This window comes from Carlito syrichta, unplaced genomic scaffold (assembly GCF_000164805.1).
Source record: "Carlito syrichta isolate Samal-C Ts95f unplaced genomic scaffold, Tarsius_syrichta-2.0.1 Scaffold308195, whole genome shotgun sequence".
Classification (NCBI taxonomy): Eukaryota; Metazoa; Chordata; class Mammalia; order Primates; family Tarsiidae; genus Carlito; species Carlito syrichta.
In genome coordinates this window covers 27631-36268 of record NW_007252291.1, presented here as the reverse complement: position 1 = coordinate 36268, position 8638 = coordinate 27631, and the positions used below count along the sequence as shown (strand labels likewise).

General features: G+C 56.4%; 1 protein-coding gene across 1 annotated transcript in view; it reads left to right on the top strand.

The window, feature by feature from the left end:
• The window catches only part of COL1A1 (collagen type I alpha 1 chain), a 17490-nt gene extending 16164 nt beyond the window's left edge, over positions 1-1326 (top strand). Inside the window, exon 51 of the mRNA XM_008065247.2 lies at positions 1-1326. This exon is cut by the window's left edge and continues 222 nt beyond it. The gene's annotated coding sequence lies outside the window, so the exon portion shown is untranslated.
• Positions 1327-8638: the final 7312 nt, after the last annotated feature.

Genomic DNA, 8638 nt, shown 5'->3' with positions numbered 1-8638 from the left:
CTGGAAACAGACAAACAACCCAAACTGAACCCCCCAAAATCCAAAAAAATGGGAGACAATTTCACATGGACTTTGGAAAATATTTTTTTCCTTTGCATTATCTCTCAAACTTAGTTTTTATCTTTGACCAACTGAACATGACCAAAAACCAAAAGTGCATTCAACCTTACCAAAAAAAAAAAAAAAGGAATAAATAAATAACTTTTTAAAAAAGGAAGCTTGGTCCACTTGCTTGAAGACCCATGCGGGGGTAAGTCCCTTTCTGCCCATTGGGCTTACAATACCCCAACGCTGCCCTTTCCGCTCCTTTCTCCACCCCCCTCGGGGCCGCCCCTCCACTGCTCCCCAAATCTTAGTCTCCCCAAAGGACACAGGAAATAACGCGTTGTCTGCCCAGCAACCAAAGGCAATGCAGAAACATCAAAGCGGCCCCCACCCTCCGGCCCACGTCCATTCCACCCAGCACCCCCAGACCCTGGGGGAACCTGGGGTTCTCAGACTGCCAAGAAGCCTTGCCACCGGCGTCCCTGTGGCCCCTGCAACACACCCCTCGTGCCGGGGGGAGCCACCGGCCCCTCACCGGGTTCGGAGGAGAGTCAGGAAGGGCCACGACAAAGCGGAAACACCGGATTTGGGGAAGGCATGTCGCTCCCTCGTGCTGAAGGGCTGGGTGGGAGAGACTGTTCTGTTCCTTGTGTAACTGTGTTGCTGAAAGACTACCTCGTTCTCGTCTTGATGTGTCACCGGGGCAACTGCGTGGGGGCGGGGGTGGGGGCAGGGTGGAGCGGCTCCCCATTTTATACCAAAGGTGCTACAATCTGTGTGGTGGGGTGGGGCGGGGAGGGAATCACTGGTGCTAAAGACGTTGAGATGCCCCCCCAGGCCAGCAAATGTTCCTTTTTGTTCAAAGTCTATTTTCATTCCATGGTATTTTTCTTTTTTTTTTTTTCTGTGGATGGGGACTCGTGAATTTTCTAAAGGTGCTATTTAACATGGGAGGAGAACATGCCCGGCTCCAGCCGGCCACGCCTCTCCACCCTCTCTCACCGCCTCTGGCTCTCAGGCCCCTGCTCTGCGACCTCTCTCTCCTCTGAAACCCTCTCCTCCTGCGGCTGCTTCCCATCCTCATGGCCTTTCTCCCGGTCTGTCCTGCGTCCTCTCTCGCCGGGTTTCAGAGACAACTTCCCAAAGCACAAAGCAGTTTTTCCCCCTAGGGGTGGGAGGAAGCAAGAGACTCTGTACCTATTTTGTATGTGTATAATAATTTGAGATGTTTTTAATTATTTTGATTGCTGGAATAAAGCATGTGGAAATGACCCAAACATATCTGCGGTGGCCTCCTAATTTCCTTCCTTGGGGTCGGGGGAGGGGAAGGCCTGGGGAGGGGGCTCATGGGTGGGTGGGCTTGCCTTCCTGCCTGCCCTTTCCTCCCTCCCCCCAGTTTTCTTCTAGAACCTTCCACAGTCCCCCTTCCTCTTGCCTTTCTTAGGTCTTAAACCTTTTTCTTTCCTCTTCTATTTTTCTATCTTGCAACTCTCCTCGCGTGTCTTCCAAACCCTCTTCTCCCCTGAAATGCGCTACAGGCAGCCCACGTGCACACACGAGCACATGCCCATTGCTGTCAGACCCTGGGTTGCCCAAACCTCATGCCACTCTCCCCTCAACGCACTGCCCTGGGCACCCTGCAGGGTTGGGGACAGCACTGGAGGCTCAAGGGAAACTGGGAGGGTGAGGGAGGAGGACCCGACAGCCCCTCAGCAAGTCCTCTCTCTGGAGACGTGAGGGGTCGTCTGGCCTCTACTTCCTCTTCGGGCCCTCTGAGCTCCTGCCAGTGGAGCAAGAGGCAGCAGAGCTTGAGAGGGGTCTGCTGAGCCTGTCCAGGGTCCGGGAGGAGACCAGGAGGAAGGGGTGCTCCCTGCTCACGCCTGCAGGCACCAGAGGAGGGAGGGAAACTCCTTGGGGAGCTGTGATTAAGGCGCTCACAGGATGCGTCAGGGAGGAGAGCAGCCTGGTGCCGCTCAACACCAGTGGGTCACTCTTGGCTTTCTGAGTCTCCAGAACAAGAGACCTCTGGGTCTGGGCGGCCTGGGGCGCCATTGTGCCTGGGCCCTGTCTCCCGCCCACTCCTTTTCCTTCTTTTTTGCTCAAATCCTTGCTCCCTCTTCTCCTTTTTCCCGTCACCCTCTGTCTGACCCCCTCCTGCCTGAGGTCCCAGAGGGAAGGTGACTGGCTGACTCCCCAGTTTCAAGGAATGGGACAGTGCTGTGTGGTCAGCAGCGGACAGAGAATCCAGAGCGAAACGGGCACCCAGAGACTGGGAGAAGGGAGTTGACAGCTGGCCACCCCTGCCATCCCAGGTATCAGGACCTAAACCTGAGAGGAAAGAAAGCCCATGTTCCTCCCTGAGGTCTCCAGAGAGCTGGCCAAGACTGCAGCTGCTACCCATCACCAATGCTGGTATCCTGGCTGTCATCAAGTATTCATGGCTATTCATTGTGGCGTTTAATAATTCATCATTAGCACTTCTACCACACTTAGGACAGTGTAGAAAAGGAATTAGTCTAGAGAGGATAAGAAATTGTGGCTTATAAACGAAGGCTTAGTCATATGCAAATTATCTGACATCCTGTGGGGCCGGTTGATGTGGTGCCCACTGCTCTATGGACCAGTGTGTTGATTACTCGGTGATTCCTGCTCCCCCCGCCCCCCGCTGCTTGAGTAACCCTGTCTACCTGGACCTCTGGGCCTCTGGTACCCTGGCTGTCCAGTCCCACCCCCATCTTACCCCAGAGGAAGTATCCTGAGCCCGCATCCAAGGCTCTACTCGGCCACCTCCACCTATCTGGGCTCACTGCCCCCTCCCCTGTGCACGTCTGTCACACCAGCCAAAAAGGGTGATCTCAATTCCCATATATTCACCACACTTCCCCACTTCCAGGCCTTTTTTCGATGCCCTTTCTTGTGCCTGAAGTGACCTCTCTTCTCTCTGTTTGCTCAACGCCACACCCTGAGGGCTGTGCTCAGAAGTCCCATTGTCCCCCTATCCCCCTGCCCAACCCCGGCTAAGTTCAGCCCCTCTGACTGCCCAAAGCTCTCTGGGTCTGCAAAACTCACCTGGGCCCTTCATCCCAGAGACTGTCACTGCGCTCGTGAGGCCACGTTGCACTCTCTTATTCTTCCCAGGCCAGAGGCCAGGTGTGGGATACAGGGCTGGGCAGAGGCTGCAGAGCTACCAGGGAGACTCAAGAGCAAGAATGCAAGCTAGAGAGCCTTCAGGCGGGAAGAGGAAGGAGCAAGGAAACCGGCCACACTGGGGAGAGCTCAAGCCGGTGCAAGCTGCAACTACAAATGGGTCCTGCAGCTGCCCTATCCCGTGTGGTAGCTGCTGGCCACATGTGGCTACTGAGCCCTTGAAATGTGGCTAGTGTCACTGAGGAATGCATTTCCTAATTTTGTGGGGTTGTCATTAATGTTACCAATTCCATGTGGGTGATGGCTACAGTCTTGGGCAGCAGAGCACCAGGCAAAGAAGCAAAGATGCCTCTTGCTACCTATGTACAAATCTACACGTGGGTGCGTGAGTGTGTGTGTACACGTGTGCATGTATGTGGACATACACCATGGGTCAAAGCTGCAGTAGGGGCAACCTTGTGTGGCAGTGCCCGTGGGCAGCTCCGCATCTGCGTCACGTGGTGCGGGGCCGGTGTGTGGTTCCAATGTGTGTGCAGGACAGGCGGGGAGGGGGACAAAGGGGCCATTGTGCCACATTCCCAACTCAAACCCTCCTTTCCGCTGACATCACAGCTGTCCTAAATACAGCCTCCCAGACCTGCTTCCCGAGTCCCTTGCTGCCTGCCCCCGAGCAGTGGCACAGAGCCTGCTGTGCCCAGGGCTGCTCAGTTGACTCATCTTTGTCTTCTCTGTGAGGAGAAGGACCCGTTCTTGTGGCTGATTTTTCAGTGAAATCTACGTGGAAAGTACTAGAAGAGGAAGAGGCTTCCTTTGGATTTCTATGTTTTGCTGCTCTCTCACAGTCCTGGGTCCCTTTTGGGGCCTGGGCCCATCTCCTGGCAGGACTTTCTATCACTGGAAGATGGTGGGCTTCCTTCCTCCTCCCGCCCCAGTATCTCAGCTTTCCTGGTGCCCCCAAGACTTTTCTCAATGGACAGAGCTGGGTGGGTTGAGGAGGGGAGAGTTTGAGAGAGGGCATGCTAGCTGCTGCGTGGGAGCCTTGGTGTGTGGCGGGGCAAGAGAGTTGTGTGTGGATCCATGGAGTGCGGGGCCGCAGGGGAAACAATATGTGCACTGTCAAGGCTGGTGCCCACGTGAGGAGACCCAAGCAATGGCATCTGAGGGAGCCAGGTGAGTGCCTGACATGGGTCTCGTGGGGGTGGCCGTGTGGATGAGAAATGTGACTCACTGTGTCCACCCCTCCCCCGTGAACAAATGCGCCTGTGTTGACAGGGACTCTACTCACACACACGTGTGTGTGTGTATGTGTGTTGGGGGCATCTGTGTGTGATGAGGGCACGCCCCGACACCTACAGCAGTGGAGGTGACTCTGTGTGATCTGTGAGAACACATGGATTGGATGAATTAGGGGGAGCAGAGAGGAGTATGGGAAAAATTAGGAGAGGCTGGTCATGGGAGGATACCACCATCCTGAAATCCCCAAGCTAGCCACAGGCCTGGTGCCGGGAAAGCCTGTGTCTCCTGTCCCCTCCTCTGTGTGTGTCCAGAAGATAAACCAGGTTGGGCTGAAAGCACCTCCATGGACCAGGAGGCAAGGCCCTGGAAGAAAACAGGTCCTTGCCCAGGAGGGTGACAGGTCCTGCCCCACACAGAGACGTCAACGCTGTGCAGATGATGTGCCCGGCAAGGCCAGGGCAGGGGGGAGGTGAGCTTGGTGCTCACTGGTGCTGGACCAAGTGGGATTTTTCTCTGCAAAAGCCAGTGGGAGGAATGGGCACTCAGGGTGCTCAGTGAGAGAAGAGAGGAAGGGGTGGTTGAGAACCATGTGAGGATCCAACAGGGAGGCCGTGTGTCTGAGTTCTGAGTGCATTCATGCCTGGGGCCAACTCCACTTGCATCCCAGGGCTTTGCTGCTGCTCCGGAGAAGGAAAGAGGGTGAGTTCTGGGTCTGAGTCCATCTGGAGTGGAGATAAGGAAAGAGCCATGAAACCAGCTCTGTCCAATAACACCAGTCACATATGTAATTTTTCATTTTCTAGCAGCCATTAAAAACATTTTTTTTAAAGCCAGGTGCTGTGGCACATGCCTGCTGTAGTTTCAGCACAGGAGGCTTAGTCTGGAGGATCACTTGAGCCCAGGAGTTCAAGACCAGCCTGGGCAACATAGCAAGATCCCATCTCAAAAGAATAAATAGATACAGATAAAACTAATGTTGATAATGTATTTTATTTAGCCTAACATAACCGAGAATCAGATTGTTTCATCATTACACTGATGGCACATATCACTTTGGACTGGCTACATTTCAAGGGCTCAGTGGCCACATGCGGCCAGTGGTTATCGTGCCGAACAGGACAGTATCGGGCAACAGGCCCATGCCCAGGACCATGCAGATGAGATGTTGGCCCCCACAGTCATAGGGAGAGACTGAACTTTTCACAAGGCACAGATGGAAATGGGGTGCACTTAGCCTGGACCTTAACGGGCAGGGAGACCCTAGGAACCTCTGGTCTTGGGGCATCGTGCAGATGCCCATGTGTAATAACGTCTCCACTCTTGGGAGCTGCCAGAGTGCCCAGTTCCCACAAACTCTTACAGCCCCAAGGCGATTATGATGAGCATCTTATGAGTAAACTGACTCTCAGTGGGCCACGCCAGCTGTGGCATGGCAGAACTGAGACTCCAGTCCTGCTCGGGACAATAGGGGCTGAGGTCCCCAGGTCCAGCCAAGGGAGAGAAAATATCTGAGTGTCAGGCCACGCATGGAGGGAGGTGGAGGCCAGGCACCAGGCCACGCGGGCAGTGCCATCGTGGGCCTGGAGGAGACGGAGGGTGGAGCAGAGTGTGCAGCCGAGTCTCAGGGTGGAGGCAGGGGCGGGGCAGCGACACTCTTTGTCCTGGGCCTTGGGGGTGGCTGGCGCGACTGCTGGGTGGAGTCTTGCCCGCCAGGAAGGGGCCATTGCCCAGTGAGTCGGGAGTTGCTGAGTGTGTCTGTGCCCGCCCCACATGCTGCCGGGGCCTCTGGGCGCGTGTGCCCAGGCACGGCTCGGTGTCCTCCGCAGGCACGCCATCCTCCCAGCTACTTGTCTGGGCCACTTCCTCTCAGGCCAGCAGCCAGGCTCCCGTGAGCTCCAGGAGCAAGGAGGAAGCCATTGCCAAGACCCCAAGGCAAGGCTGGGAAGCGAGAAGCTGGCCCTGCGCACGCCTGTCCAGGGCCAGCACAGGAAGAAAGTGAAGCAGGCCCAAGGTCAGCCTGGCTGCAGGGGGCGAGCCCTCAGGGGGGCAGGGATCAGGGAGGAGCCACTCCAGGCAGCAGTCTGACCTCCAGTCTGTGCAGATTCTGTGCAGCTCCTGGTTTCCATCAGGAGAAAGGAGGAAATAGAGAATGAGAAGCCAGAGGCTTCCGTTAGTCAAAGAACCCGCTTGGCTAGGGGCAGACACCCAGAAAGCTGGTCATTTGGCCAATGTTTACTGAGCACCTACACTATGCCTGTGCCTCAGTAAATGCTCATGGAACAAACACCTGGTGGATTGATTAACTAACTGATGGGTATGGGATGCTGGGGGTGGGGTGCAGAAGTTTTACAACGGCCTTGCTTGTCCTTGGTTCCCTGAGAGGAAGGGCAGTCCCCACTAAGAATCCTGAGCATGGGTACGGTGGCTTACACCTATACTCCCAGCTACTCGGGAGGGTGAGACAGAAGGATCACTTGAAGCTAGGAGTTCAAGACCAGCCTGAGCAACATAGCGAGAACTCTGAAAGGAAAAATATCTCTGAGCAAACCAGACCTATGTCATACCTTCCTTTGTGTCTTCGCCTCCTTCCTGAGTACCTACTGTGTGCAGGCACCGCAAAGCCGAGGGCAGACAGAGCCCCACATTCTAATGTGGTGAGAGGACTCAGAACAAGTGAATTCAGACAGTGTTCGCCCTCTCAAACATCACCACGGCCATGAAGGGCAGGCTGGGGGCTGTGGGTCTGCAAGGGCATCAGGGAAGGCCTCTCGGAGGAGGTGCCATTGGGCAGTGACCAAGACAGCAGTGAGGGGAAGTCGTGTGGATGTGGGGGTGGCGGCACTCAGCAGAGGAAAACGGACCAACGGACGGGGACAGGGAGGGCGCTTGGCCCTTGGCGGACTTTCTTGAGCTGCCACCTCCAGGAGGGCCGGGCTGGGATGTGGCCTCGTGTCCTTGTCCTCTGCCGTCCCTCCTTTATCTGGGCCCCTCTCAGGCTTAGTGTCGGGTGTGGCCTCACCTGGCAGTGGGAAAATGTGAGACAATGCGGCCAGATGGCAATGACGGCCCAGTAAGCCTCTCTGGTTGGAGTCGCCTGGGAAGAACAAGCTCAGGCCTCTTCACCGCCAGCTGAGCTCTTCGGAGCTAAGCCACGCTGGCTTTGGCGCTCACGCAGGGACAAGCCATGCTGGTGACACTCAGCTCGGCAAGACAATATCCGCTGGAGCTGCCCTGTCTCTGGAGGAGCCCACCAGGAGGGAAGCGCTTGGGCCTAGGGCCTTCAGGTACCTCATTCCAGCCTCTCCCTCGCCTTCTCCGGATCTAGATCAGTTTCTCTCCCAGCAAAGTACCAAGGGACTGTCCCTCCAGGGGATTTTGACAGATGTCAACCAAATCTCCAGGTGAGAGCCGGCATCTCCTGCTTCCAGAGCCCCTCAACCCTCCAAGAAGCAGCAGGGAGGCAGACAGGTCAGGGTCAAATCCAAGCTCTGCTGCCTGCTTGCTCTGTGACATTGGGTAAGGCTCTTCCCTCTCCCTAGGCCTCAGGAGGAGGCCATGATCCAGGAACCCCTTGCTGGCAGGTTCACGCGAGGGCTGCCTGGAGCAAGTCCTTCTCTCTTTCTTCCAGAGGATTTGTGAAAACAGCAAAATGCCAAGAGTCCGAAGGGCAGGCTGGCCGTCCCTGGCTGCCTCCGGGGGCTCCAGAGGACAGAAAGGGAAGTGGAGGCAGTAAGGACTGAGGGGAGGCTGCTGAAGCAAAGCACTGGTCACAACAGGTGAGCAGAGCAGCAGGTGTTTATTTCTTCCAAACACTCTCACCCTGCCCCGCCCCATCCCTTTTTTCTCTTGCTCAGAGCCTGGGTCCAGCTGGGCTGGAGCCGGGATCAGCGGGTGGGATGTGGCCCTGAAGAGAGGAGGTGGCCAGGGCTGGAACTGGAACAGCTGTGGGGAGACAGAGTGGAGGGCTGAGAGGCTCAGACCCGGTTTTCCTGCCTCTCCCACCCTGGTCCTCCAGCCCCGAGTGCTTGGCATTGGTGGGGCAGGGCCCTGGCACTGCCGAGCACACCCCCTGCCACAGCCGCCTCGGAGAGGCAGGCGGGTCTGCGTGCCCTTTTCCCTGACCGCCTCCGGGCCCCACCATTTGTCCCAACCTCCAGACGGAGGCCACCTCGTTCCCAGATACGAGGCTGGCACTGCCCCCCGGGCCCAC